General features: G+C 35.2%; 1 protein-coding gene across 1 annotated transcript in view; it reads right to left on the bottom strand.

The window, feature by feature from the left end:
- Nucleotides 1-14,916, bottom strand: part of CTNNA3 (catenin alpha 3) — a 1,693,405-nt gene that overhangs the window by 1,625,850 nt on the left and 52,639 nt on the right. The window lies entirely within an intron of this gene.

Raw genomic sequence — 14,916 nt, 5'->3', positions numbered from 1 at the left:
AAAAAAAAAAAAAAAAAAAAAAAAAAAAAAGAATATTGTGTTCACTATTTTTAATGCCTTTTCATTTAAAATATATCTTGTTATTAAATATATATTCATTCATTGTTTTACGTTCCCAGTTCAGAAGGGTATGAAATGAAAATATTTAATAAAAATCTCTCTTTACTCCCATCCAATAGCACAATGGATAATTACCACATCCACTATTTTTTAAGTTTTAAATCTAAACTTGTTTTATTATAAAAGTATTATAATGCATGTCTATTACTTTTAAATAATTCACCACACCAAAGAACATCAAGTAAAATTTAAGTCTCCAAACTAATCCCCCAAAGCACCAACTATTCAGTTCTTGTATATCTGTCCAGAAATTTTTACATGAATGTATTATTTATGTGTATAAGTATATATAGATACATATGTTTTATATACATAAATGTATACATGTTTTATATATGTATGTTTTTTGAATATATTCATATACATTCATATATACAAATATATGTTTTATAAAGACAGAGATTTTATAACAAAACATAGTTATTGTATATGTTATAAGAAGAAAAGATAAAAATATAGAGCCTTTAAACAAGTAGTATCCTACTAGAGAGATTTTCTATAATTTCTTTTTGCTTATCAATCTATTTTCCTTTCATACTGGGAAACAGATGACCAGCAGGCAATATAGCACAAGAATTAACAGTGTGTACTCTGGAGCCAGACTGCTTCAATGTCTCTGTCCTAGTATCTTAATCAAGTCACTTAACATCATTACTCTTCATTTCCTTCTTTTTGAAATTAATTAATAATAATAACTACTATTTTACGAGTATTAAATAAGAGTACATAAGGCATATTTCATTGATACACTGTAACTTATTTTACCAGGCCCCTAATGAACACATAAGTCATTTCCAACTTTTTCCTATTTCATATAATACTATAGAGAATGCCCAGGACATATATCTTTACATGCATGAACAAGTTTAGCCGTAGGATAAATTCCTAAAAGTAGAATTCCTGAGTCAAGAGGTAAATGAATTTTAAGTTTTGTTACATATTGCCACAAAATTCTCCAAAATACAGTCATCCCATCAAAAATATACAAAATGGTCTGTCTTACCCATTTATGGATTACATCCATAAATATTTTAGTTTTCATTGACTCATGAACCTTAGCATAAAGAAAATTGAGTCCGTTATTTTACTAAATAAAATAAAGAATACTGTTTCTTATAATTGAAAAACTTGTGAGGAGGTTCTGAGACTGTCTCAACATGTTAGTATGTCTCATTTAGATCTCTTTAGCAATACCAAGTGAGGAACTATGACTCTAGATACTTCTGAGATCAAATTCTTATATGCCCCATCTAGTTCTGGGACCCTGGACACTAAATGCCTTCAGTGTCTTTATCTAGAGAAAGGGGTAAAAATATGATTTATCTCACAGTGTTTCTTGGATGCTTAGATGAGATAGTTCATATAATATATTTAGCACAGTATTTAAACATGGAAAGCACTCAACAAAGATTAACTGTTACTTTGGGGAAAATTTCTAATAGAGATGGTAAATTTTTAAGACCAATAGGTGGGTGATTTTAATGTGCTTCTCTGCAAGTCAGAATTGCTGCTATAAGACTTTGAAAAGTTAAACTGACCTCCAAAATTTAGAAAGCAGATGAATGCCCGCAAAAAAAGATTACTTTTTTATTGTTGTGATTCTGACTTGGAAAGTTATAATAGCCTTTTTAGAATACTGTCTTTGACTTCACATACTAAAACTAAATATATATCAAAAAAAATACATATTTTTTACTCTAAAAATGTTGGAATGTTGAACAACTGGCTGAAGAGCCATATTCAGAAAGAGATCATTTAAACAATTATTATATTCTTGTCTTTGTTAAGGGAATATGAAGAGCCAGTCAGGTAGCTCTGTTGGAAGGAGAAATGTCACCCCCAAAATACATTAATAAAGATGCTATAACTTAAATTCTTATTGCTGGACTTGTCCCTAATTCCCCAATTGCTGGACTATTGGGGAAATTAGGGAATTTCCCCAATATTCGTAACCCTTTTCAGCTGGTTTCAGCCCACACTCTGGTCCTAAGTTAAACATCACTTCCTATGGGAAGCTTGGACCCCCCATTACTAAGATAGGTCTTACAGTAAGATTCTATGCTTTCTATCATAACCTTCATAATTTATTATAACAAATTGTATCAAAACCTGTCTTTTCTTCTGGATCATAAAACTAGTAAGTGCAAGAGCTGCATTGGTCCTGGTCACCACAGCATTCCCAGGATCTAGAATAGTGCTTACTCTGTTGCATATATTCAATACATTGACTATATATTGCCAAATTAATATGTGAATGAACATTATTCAACTTTTCTTTGATAAACATTTGTTGTTTCCTCTATAAAACAGCTGTATCCTAGGTATCCAGGAGATAGATATCAATATGAAACAGTTTTTTTGCAGCCCAAGAAGTTCAGAGTCAAGTGAAAGTCATCAAACACTGATACAGGTTTCTGGTACAGGCCTGTACAAAGTACTAAGAGACACAGAGGAGGACCTACCTCTGCCTGAGGTGTCAGAAGACATACAAAGGAATGTTCTAGGTAAAAGAAACATGTTCCAACTATTGATAAGGTATTGATAACAACAACTGGTTTATAGAATTTAGCCAGTTCACTGTCATATTGATTTCTGACAGGAGAAAATGGTTGTTTTCCTAATTAAATAGAAAAAAAGGTACAAGTTTCCCTTCCATCTATAATATTAGCATCTATGTTTTATAAAGTCTACATGTGGAGAGTCTACTCTTTTGAAATATCATTCCCAATCTTGCTTATAATGCTTTTACTTTGAAGTTTGCTGAATAGGAAATTTCACATTTAAAATACACACAAATAAAAATAACTACATTTTTTCTTCAAGAAATCCCACTCTATACATAAAAATAATTTACTAAAGGTCTTGAAAATGCCACAAAAACTAGGTTCAGAAAACTTCTTTCTACTGAGTTCATTTAGTTCCTTTCCTAAAAAAGGGATTTTTTTAATTGTTAAAAAAAATCACTTATGAAATGCCTGCTAAAATAAGGTACTAGAGTATATAGTCTCAAATATCTATAGAGGTAACTTTTACACACCTATATACGTGTAAGAGATGAAAATTTCTGAATATACAAAAATCTGGCCTACAAACTATATGATCAAATAAATACACTCCAGAAGTACAAAAAAATTGTTGGCCAAATACACATATTACAAAATATTCTTTATTTTATAAAGCTTCCTATATGGTTCTTTTACAAGTTACTTTGCTGCATTTAAAAGTATAATTCTACTTTCTAAAAGTGATTATATTGCTTACAAACTTAAAAGTCAAAGAAAACCTGGTATAAGAAAAATATCCAGAGGAAAAAGAGAATAACCAAAATGAAAAGGGGCAGGTACTAAAGATAAAAAATTTCCCCAGCTTTTACTTGACATTATGTTTATTATTCTATTAAGATTTCTAATATATGGATCTGGCCAAGTGATACAAATACATCATGGTAAAAGGTTTATATCATACACATATAACATGCATTAGTACATACTCATTGATTCAGTATATAATAAGGTTCACAGACTGAGACTAAACACTCAGGGTTTGGTTTTATTTGTTTTTAATTGGGAAAGTGCCATTTTGAATCTGAAAACTCTGAAGAGGTAGAAGCTTGAATTTAACTTTTTAGCAGACAATTATTTTACTTGGCAGGAAAGAGAGGGGGATGATCTCAATTCCACCCTAAACTTACACAGATGTTAAAAAAAAAAAAATGGTAAAGACTCTCCTTTAAAATATCCAAGACAGTTTGACTACAAGGACCAAAAATGTTTTGTATGATTAAAAGAAAACCTTATTATAGCAGGTGGAAGGGAAGCAAAGCTAGCCACTGCTGTGTGGACCCAAGGTTGGGTGCTACAGCTGGGTTATAGACGAGGAATGTGGCTGCATATGGTTGCTATTGTAAACTATTGGCTATGTTTTATTTCCATTTTATTATCGTTGAATTTAGTAAGTCTTATTTAAAGTTCTAATTTGCTTCCAGCGAAGGCAGAGTAACAGAGACCAGATTCCTTTCCTACCTGAAACCAAAACACATACCAAATAAATGCAAAAATGGTTATAAGGCACTGGATGTTAGGCAATTAAGGTCAGTAATCCCTGAGAAATGGACCCCCCTCCAAAAAACAAGGATGACCGTTTTGATAGCCCCAGCTTACCACCATAAGAGATTTTCCAGGCCATGATACAGGAAGGGGAAACTAAGGCAGAGCCTCGCAAATTCTCTGAGCTGACGAGACAAAGCTGAGAGTCCTGGGAGATTCAAGGCAGTAAAAGTATAAAACAGAATAGAGAATGATAAAGGGAACAGATACACAGAGAAAGAACACCGATAATCTGCACATGCTCCCTCTTTGTATTCAGCTGAATACTGATCAACCCATATACTGGAGGAAACCACCCAAGGCTAGGGAAAGAACCACCCAAAAGGATTTGAGGTAACATTACTTGCCACTCACACAGGACTGGAAATAATGCTTGTCCAACCACCAGACTTGAAAACTTCTTAACTTATGGGACATTGAGTAGAATACAAAGAAGAGTCTTGCCTCAATAGTGGGGAAGAATTAGCCTTAGACTGAACATTGCCCTAGAGCCCTCTAACGAAGCAATTCAGAGAAAGCAGAATTCCCAGCTTCAAGACCAGCAGCATTCATGCATCAGAGAAGAGAGATAGCCAGGTAAAGGCAACAGCAGAGCAGCATAATGATTTAATGAAAATGGAAGTGTGTCTAGAATTGGTGGGTTCTTGGTCTTACTGACTTCAAGAATGAAGTGAGTATCACAGTGAGTGTTACAGTTCTTAAAGGCAGTGCGTCTGGAGTTGTTGTTCCTCCCGGTGGGTTCGTGGTCTTGCTGACTGCAGGAGTGAAGCTACAGACCTTTGCAGTGAGTGTTACAGCTCATGAAGGCGGCATGGACCCAAAGAGTAAGCAGCAGCAAGATTTATTGTAAAGAGTGAAAGAACAAAGCTTCCACACTCTGGAAGGGGACCCGAGCAGGTTGCCATTGTTGGCTCAGGCAGCCTGCTTTTATTCTCTTTTCTGACCCCACCCACATCCTGCTGATTGGTCCATTTTACAGAGAACGGATTGGTCCGTTTTGACAGAGTGCTGATTGGTGCATTTACAATCCCTGAGCTAGACACAGAGTGCTGATTGGTGAGTGTACAATCCTTTAGCTTGACACAGTGCTAGACAGAAAAGTTCTCCAAGTCCCCACCAGATTAGCTAGATACAGAGTACTGATTGGTGTATTTACAATCCTTGAACTAGACACAGAGTGCTGATTGGTGTGTTTACAAACCTTGAGCTAGACAGAGTGCTGATTCGTGTATGTACAATCCCTTAGCTAGACATAAAGGTTCTCCAGGTCCCCACTAGACTTAGGAGCCCAGCTGGCTTCACCTACTGAAGCTGCCCCCCAGTCCCCCGCTGTGCGCCTGCACTCCTCAGCCCCTGGGCGGTGGATGGGACTTGGCACCATGGCACAGGGAGCAGGGCTCGTAGGGGAGGCTCCAGCTAGGCAGGAGCCCACTGCAGGTGTGGGGGAGGCTCCAGCTGCGCAGGAGCCCACTGCAGGTGTGGGGGAGACTCAGGCATGGTGGGCTGCAGGTCCCAAGCCCTGCCCCTCAGGGAGGCAGCTGAGGCTCGGGGAGAATTCGAGTGCAGTGCCAGCCGGCCGGCACTGCTGGGAGACCTGGTGCACCCTCTGTAGCTGCTGACCCGGGTGCTAAGCCCCTCACTGCCTGGGGCAGTGGGGCTGCTCTGAGTGTGGGACCCGCCAAGGCCACGCCCACCTGGAACTCGCCCTGGCCCCCAAGCCCAGCGTACAGCCCTGGTTCCCGCAGCACCTCTCCCTCCATACCTCGCCACAAGCAGAGGAAGCCAGTTCCAGCCTCAGCCAGCCCAGAGAGGGGCTCCCACAGTGCAGCAGCGGGCTGAAGGGCTCCTCAAGTGCAGCTAGAGTGGGCGACTAGGTCGAGGAGGCGCTGAGAGCAAGCCAGGGCTGCCAGCACGTTGTCACTTCTCAGAAGGACATGAGCAGCCAGTCAGTGAGCCCTGCACCATTGGGAACTCTCAAAATGAGCTGGGAAATACTTTGATTGGGTTGATTCTATAAAATTATACTAAATGTTTTATAAAACATAAAATCTGATGGGGCTAGTTTCTATAAAAATAATAGAAACATCTCCCAACATCATAGATAGGATATAGTAGAAGCTGTATTAAAAGACCTCCTCTTCACCACCTCTCTAGATTAATAAACTTTTATTACTCTCAGCAACATATTAATGAATCTCCTTTCTGGTATGTAAAATACACTGAAGACCTTCTGCTTCCAATAATTGAAGTTGATCAAGAAGTTGAAAAGGTTTGCTCCCCAATCTTTCCATGTGAGTTGTAATTATAATTATATAGTTTTATTAATTATATAAATCTATCAAATATAAGTCTAAAATATATATTAATTTTTTTAAAACTAATTTTAATGCTTTGGAGACATTCAGCAAAGACGAGTTGCTAAAATGTTAAGTTGGATGTGGAAGCAAAAAATGGTAAAAGTTGGAGCAGCACAAGGCAAGGCAAGGAAAAGGATTATAAAAGATCAAGAAAGATTCTGCAGTTAGGTAGCTTCCCAAGTGTCATTAAGCTTTCTTCCATGAAGACAACAAAACTGGAAATCTTAGTCAATATAGTTTGGTTGTGGTTTTGGTCAAAATGACTATGTAAGATGCAATCAACAAATCATGCTAAAAGAGATTGGATAACATTCGTGTTACACCCTTTAATATAAAATATTTAAGTTGTGCATTTGTGTGTGTATAACTAATGAACTAATGAACTTTTACTTCTAATAATGAGAACGAATATATCTTGAAGCAAAATTATCTGCTATATTTTAAAACACTGGAAATAACTTTCAGTCACATTTAGTCAAACTTTAATTATATACTTATATGTAAAAGTACACAACTCCTAATTTAAAACTTTATTAATATTTTTATGAGCAAAATATTTTGTACAGTGTATCTATAAACTATGGACCTAAATAGATTTCAATATTAAGGAAGATTTTAAAATAGAGCTAAACATCTCTTCAGAATTTCAAAGAAAAATGAAATTTTTAATTTTCAAAAAACTGACCAAGTATTTTCATGTCATATTTAAATTTGACAATTTTTTTTTCTATGCAGACTCTCACTTTGTCACCTAGGCCAGAGTACAGGGGTAATCTTAGCTCACTGCAGTCTCAAACTCCTGGGCTCAAGCAATCCTCCTGCCTCAGCCTTCCAAGGAGCTGAGATTACAGGTATGCATCACCAAACCCAATTAATTTTTATATCTCTTGTAGAGATAGGGTCTCATTATGTTGCCCAAGCTGGTCTAGAATTCCTGGCCTCAAGTGATCCTCCCTCCTCGGCCTCTCAAAATGCTGGGATTACAGCCATAAGCCACCCCACTGAGCTAAATTTGACAATAATGTTAAGATAATAAAATACACAAAATATATTCCTACAACATTATCATCATGTCCTGGTGTTACAAGTTTCATATACCTAAAGTGGTTTACAGTAAAACAAACTGACAAAGGAACAAAGCAATCCATATTGTAAACCAATCAATAAAAAGAGAAAATAGTATGGATTTATAATTTAAATATTTAAACTTTGAGCTGAAATAGCTACCCATAATTACTCTCTATTGAATTTCTTTCCCAACAACCTATTGACTGATATGCCATCCACCAATAAACACTTTTATATTATTCTTGATGTCAATTTAATTCTTTTGAGGTGAAATAATAGGCCTTATAACTAAGGTTTCTGACTAAAGTTAATTTATCATTTTTTCTAATATTTCCTTTTATGGCTAAATATAGCAAGCCTAGCCATGAATACACTTACATTACACTATGCTGAATTAGCAAAAATTGATATATTTGCTTTTTTGACATCTGCTAAAAGAATCTCATTCTAGTGCTTTGGAGTTGAAAGCTTTTTTTTAATAAATGATACCTAACCCTTACAAACAGGTCATTCATTCATTTATCAACTACTGAGCACTAAAATATGCAAAGCACTATGGGGTATACAACAGTGATTATAACATGGTCTCTACCAGGTACCCGCAAATAGGAAAATGAACCACTTCAATGAGAAGATTCTTCTGTTTGGTTTTAAATGTCAGCATCTTCAGATACACCTACCTTAAAGTATACTGACATAATTCCATAGCACATCCCCCCAAAAAATACAAATACAATAATTCTTCATATGCACAATTCCTAGATTTCAATATTTTATGTATGATTTAAAAGTTCTCTGAGGAGAAAATGAAAAATGAGAGTGATCCTACATCAAAGGATCATTTTAAAATAAAATTACCAATTATCAATTACCACTTATAATCAGCCTCAACAAAGTTCTATTCATCAAGAGGTTAAGTAATGAAGTAGAATTCAGGCTTCACCTTACTAGAAATTCAAGTCCCACGGCTGTGATCAGAGCAATAAATATTTAACAAATTTATTCTTTCAAATATCACCCCATTCAGAGTACTACAGCTGTTAATCAGTAAGGTCAAATTTGGCCCTACTGATATGCTCCTTATGTAGAAATGACAGAAGTTATTTTAGGGCCCCATTATAAAGTCTTAGTTCACAAGCTCACACAAAACTTGCAAGGAAGTCAATGTGGCTAACTGTACGTACTGAAAGTACAAAGTCAAACCCCAAGGAGCATAAAAATGTAGGAAGATAAACATCTAGGATTCTGCACCATTACAAAAGAAAATACATTCCATTCACAAGAGCATCCAAAGAATAAAATATTTAGGAATAAATTTAACAAAGAAGTGTAAGACTTGTATGCTGAAAATCGCAAAACATTGCTGACAAATTAAAGATGACCTAAATAAATGATCATATCTCATGCTCAAGGATTAGAAGACTTAATATTAAGATAGCAATACTCCCCATATTGGTCCACAGATTCACAATAATCCTTGACTGATATGGCTTAGATGTTTATCCCCTCCAAATCTCAGGTTGAAATGTCATCCCCAGTTTTGAAGGTGGAACCCAGCAGGAGGTGTTTGGGTCATGAGGGTGTTTCCCCTCCAAATCTCAGGTTGAAATGTCATCCCCAGTTTTGAAGGTGGAACCCAGCGGGAGGTGTCTGGGTCATGAGGGTGCATCCCTTATGAATGTCTTGGTGCTGTCCTCATGATAACAAGTGAGTTCTTGCTCAGTTCCCAAGAGATCTGGTTGTTTAAAAAAGTCTGGGACCTCCCACTCCTCTTGCTCCCACTCTCATCATGTGACATGCTAGCTCCCCCTTTGCCTTCCACTATGATTGGAAGCTTCCTGACACCCTCACCAGAAGCAGTTGCTGATGCTATGCTTCATGTACAACCTGCAGAACCATGAGTCAATTAAATCTCTTTTCTTTATAAATTACCCAGTCTCAGGTGTTCCTTTATAGCAATGCAAAAATGCATTAACACACTTTTAACGAAATCCTTGCTGGCTCTTTTGAAGAAATTGACCAGCTGATCCTAAAATTCATACAGAAATGCAAGGGACCCAGAATAGCCGAAACAATCTTGAAAAAGAAGGGCAAAGTTATAGAAATCACACTTCCCAATTTCAAAACTTACAAGGAAGCTATAATAATCAGCAGAATTGATATCTCAGAAATAAACCCTTGCACTTATGGTGAGTTGGTCTTCAACAAAGGGGTCAAGAAACTTCAGTGGGAAAGTAACAGTCTTTTCAACANAATTATACTAAATGTTTTATAAAACATAAAATCTGATGGGGCTAGTTTCTATAAAAATAATAGAAACATCTCCCAACATCATAGATAGGATATAGTAGAAGCTGTATTAAAAGACCTCCTCTTCACCACCTCTCTAGATTAATAAACTTTTTATTACTCTCAGCAACATATTAATGAATCTCCTTTCTGGTATGTAAAATACACTGAAGACCTTCTGCTTCCAATAATTGAAGTTGATCAAGAAGTTGAAAAGGTTTGCTCCCCAATCTTTCCATGTGAGTTGTAATTATAATTATATAGTTTTATTAATTATATAAATCTATCAAATATAAGTCTAAAAATATATATTAATTTTTTTAAAACTAATTTTTAATGCTTTGGAGACATTCAGCAAAGACGAGTTGCTAAAAATGTTAAGTTGGATGTGGAAGCAAAAAATGGTAAAAGTTGGAGCAGCACAAGGCAAGGCAAGGAAAAGGATTATAAAAGATCAAGAAAGATTCTGCAGTTAGGTAGCTTCCCAAGTGTCATTAAGCTTTCTTCCATGAAGACAACAAAACTGGAAATCTTAGTCAATATAGTTTGGTTGTGGTTTTGGTCAAAATGACTATGTAAGATGCAATCAACAAATCATGCTAAAAAGAGATTGGATAACATTCGTGTTACACCCTTTAATATAAAATATTTAAGTTGTGCATTTGTGTGTGTATAACTAATGAACTAATGAACTTTTTACTTCTAATAATGAGAACGAATATATCTTGAAGCAAAAATTATCTGCTATATTTTAAAACACTGGAAATAACTTTCAGTCACATTTAGTCAAACTTTAATTATATACTTATATGTAAAAGTACACAACTCCTAATTTAAAACTTTATTAATATTTTTATGAGCAAAATATTTTGTACAGTGTATCTATAAACTATGGACCTAAATAGATTTCAATATTAAGGAAGATTTTAAAATAGAGCTAAACATCTCTTCAGAATTTCAAAGAAAAATGAAATTTTTAATTTTCAAAAAACTGACCAAGTATTTTCATGTCATATTTAAATTTGACAATTTTTTTTTCTATGCAGACTCTCACTTTGTCACCTAGGCCAGAGTACAGGGGTAATCTTAGCTCACTGCAGTCTCAAACTCCTGGGCTCAAGCAATCCTCCTGCCTCAGCCTTCCAAGGAGCTGAGATTACAGGTATGCATCACCAAACCCAATTAATTTTATATCTCTTGTAGAGATAGGGTCTCATTATGTTGCCCAAGCTGGTCTAGAATTCCTGGCCTCAAGTGATCCTCCCTCCTCGGCCTCTCAAAATGCTGGGATTACAGCCATAAGCCACCCCACTGAGCTAAATTTGACAATAATGTTAAGATAATAAAATACACAAAATATATTCCTACAACATTATCATCATGTCCTGGTGTTACAAGTTTCATATACCTAAAGTGGTTTACAGTAAAACAAACTGACAAAGGAACAAAGCAATCCATATTGTAAACCAATCAATAAAAGAGAAAATAGTATGGATTTATAATTTAAATATTTAAACTTTGAGCTGAAATAGCTACCCATAATTACTCTCTATTGAATTTCTTTCCCAACAACCTATTGACTGATATGCCATCCACCAATAAACACTTTTATATTATTCTTGATGTCAATTTAATTCTTTTGAGGTGAAATAATAGGCCTTATAACTAAGGTTTCTGACTAAAGTTAATTTATCATTTTTTCTAATATTTCCTTTTATGGCTAAATATAGCAAGCCTAGCCATGAATACACTTACATTACACTATGCTGAATTAGCAAAATTGATATATTTGCTTTTTTGACATCTGCTAAAAGAATCTCATTCTAGTGCTTTGGAGTTGAAAGCTTTTTTTTAATAAATGATACCTAACCCTTACAAACAGGTCATTCATTCATTTATCAACTACTGAGCACTAAAATATGCAAAGCACTATGGGGTATACAACAGTGATTATAACATGGTCTCTACCAGGTACCCGCAAATAGGAAAATGAACCACTTCAATGAGAAGATTCTTCTGTTTGGTTTTAAATGTCAGCATCTTCAGATACACCTACCTTAAAGTATACTGACATAATTCCATAGCACATCCCCCCAAAAAATACAAATACAATAATTCTTCATATGCACAATTCCTAGATTTCAATATTTTATGTATGATTTAAAAGTTCTCTGAGGAGAAAATGAAAATGAGAGTGATCCTACATCAAAGGATCATTTTAAAATAAAATTACCAATTATCAATTACCACTTATAATCAGCCTCAACAAAGTTCTATTCATCAAGAGGTTAAGTAATGAAGTAGAATTCAGGCTTCACCTTACTAGAAATTCAAGTCCCACGGCTGTGATCAGAGCAATAAATATTTAACAAATTTATTCTTTCAAATATCACCCCATTCAGAGTACTACAGCTGTTAATCAGTAAGGTCAAATTTGGCCCTACTGATATGCTCCTTATGTAGAAATGACAGAAGTTATTTTAGGGCCCCATTATAAAGTCTTAGTTCACAAGCTCACACAAAACTTGCAAGGAAGTCAATGTGGCTAACTGTACGTACTGAAAGTACAAAGTCAAACCCCAAGGAGCATAAAATGTAGGAAGATAAACATCTAGGATTCTGCACCATTACAAAAGAAAATACATTCCATTCACAAGAGCATCCAAAGAATAAAATATTTAGGAATAAATTTAACAAAGAAGTGTAAGACTTGTATGCTGAAAATCGCAAAACATTGCTGACAAATTAAAGATGACCTAAATAAATGATCATATCTCATGCTCAAGGATTAGAAGACTTAATATTAAGATAGCAATACTCCCCATATTGGTCCACAGATTCACAATAATCCTTGACTGATATGGCTTAGATGTTTATCCCCTCCAAATCTCAGGTTGAAATGTCATCCCCAGTTTTGAAGGTGGAACCCAGCGGGAGGTGTCTGGGTCATGAGGGTGCATCCCTTATGAATGTCTTGGTGCTGTCCTCATGATAACAAGTGAGTTCTTGCTCAGTTCCCAAGAGATCTGGTTGTTTAAAAAAGTCTGGGACCTCCCACTCCTCTTGCTCCCACTCTCATCATGTGACATGCTAGCTCCCCTTTGCCTTCCACTATGATTGGAAGCTTCCTGACACCCTCACCAGAAGCAGTTGCTGATGCTATGCTTCATGTACAACCTGCAGAACCATGAGTCAATTAAATCTCTTTTCTTTATAAATTACCCAGTCTCAGGTGTTCCTTTATAGCAATGCAAAATGCATTAACACACTTTTAACGAAATCCTTGCTGGCTCTTTTGAAGAAATTGACCAGCTGATCCTAAAATTCATACAGAAATGCAAGGGACCCAGAATAGCCGAAACAATCTTGAAAAGAAGGGCAAAGTTATAGAAATCACACTTCCCAATTTCAAAACTTACAAGGAAGCTATAATAATCAGCAGAATTGATATCTCAGAAATAAACCCTTGCACTTATGGTGAGTTGGTCTTCAACAAAGGGGTCAAGAAACTTCAGTGGGAAAGTAACAGTCTTTTCAACAATGGTGCTGGGACAATTAGATATACACACACACACACACACACACACACACACACAAACTAAATGTGGACGTCTATCTCATACCACACACACAAGTTAATTCAAGGTAGATCATAGACCTACATGCAAGAGCTAAAACTATAAAACTTAGAAAGAAAACAGGAATAAAACTTTATAATCTTGAGTTAGGCAACAATGTCTTATATATGACACCAAAAGTACAAGCAATTAAAAAATTGATGAATTGGACAATCAAAACTTAAACCTTTTGGACTCCAAAAAACAAACAAAAAAAAATTAAGAAGGTAAAAAGACAACCCACAGAATGGAAGAAAATGTCTGTAAACCCTATATCCAATAAGGGGCTTGTATCCAGAATCTATTAAAAAAAAAGAAACTTACTACTGAATAATGAAAAGACAACCCAATTCTTAAAATAGGCAAAGAGTCTAAATAGACATTTTTCCAAAGAAAAAATACAAATGGTCAATAAGCGCATAAAATGACATGCTATCATAAATATAATCTAAATTATTAAAGCATAATTAAAGATGTACAGAGGTTTTAGTAAGAACTTTGAATAAGTTTTTTTTTTATTATTTAAAATAGGCACATTTCTTGTGTAGTCAAAACACGAGACTAAAACATTCCTATAGAGGAGACCAAAAAAATAAATAAATAAATGTGTATGTATGTGTACTGGAAATTGTCACCTTAATAACTGTAAAAACTAGTGAGTAATTATTATAATGAAGCAGTAGAAAAGTAACATTTACATACATTGCAGCTAACTTCTCTCCTTGAGGGGAATATCAAGACCATTAAAAGGATGCGAGTAGAGGGTGCCAATCTTGTTTACCATGCTGCAGCAAAACCATGAGCAGAATGGAAATCCCTAGAGAGACCCCATAGAGCTCATTATGTAGCTAAAAGCAAACTCTAAGCTATAAATATTGGTTGTCTTTTGCACAAAAATTAACAGTAGCTTTAATTGTCCTTTCTTTTTACTTTTCCCACCAATGATACATTCAGTCTGAGAAACTTAAGATTCTTAACAAGTTAAGAGGTCAAATATTTTTGAAACTCCTTGGATTCTTAGTTCCTTTACTTCAGACAGAGTCAGCAAACTATGGAAACAAGCCAAATCCAGCCTGCCCTGTTTATGTGCAGCCTACAAGCTAAGAATGTTTTTTAATATTTTTAAAGGTTGGGGAAAAAAATCAAAAGAATAATATTTTATGACGTGAAAAATTATATAAAATGTAAATTTCAGTATACATAAATAAAACTTTATTGGAACACAACCATGCCTTTTTGTTTATTGCTTACGTATTTCTATAGCTATTTTCATTCTTCAACAGACAGAGTTAAATACTTGCAACAATGTATGCCCCACAAAGCCTGAAATATTTACTCCCTGGCCTTTTATAGAGAATG

Source organism: Rhinopithecus bieti, unplaced genomic scaffold (genome assembly GCF_001698545.2).
Source record: "Rhinopithecus bieti isolate Rb0 unplaced genomic scaffold, ASM169854v2 scaffold_8307, whole genome shotgun sequence".
Classification (NCBI taxonomy): domain Eukaryota; kingdom Metazoa; phylum Chordata; class Mammalia; order Primates; family Cercopithecidae; genus Rhinopithecus; species Rhinopithecus bieti.
Note: the sequence above shows the minus strand (reverse complement) of the source record. Positions and strands in the feature narration are given on the sequence as shown.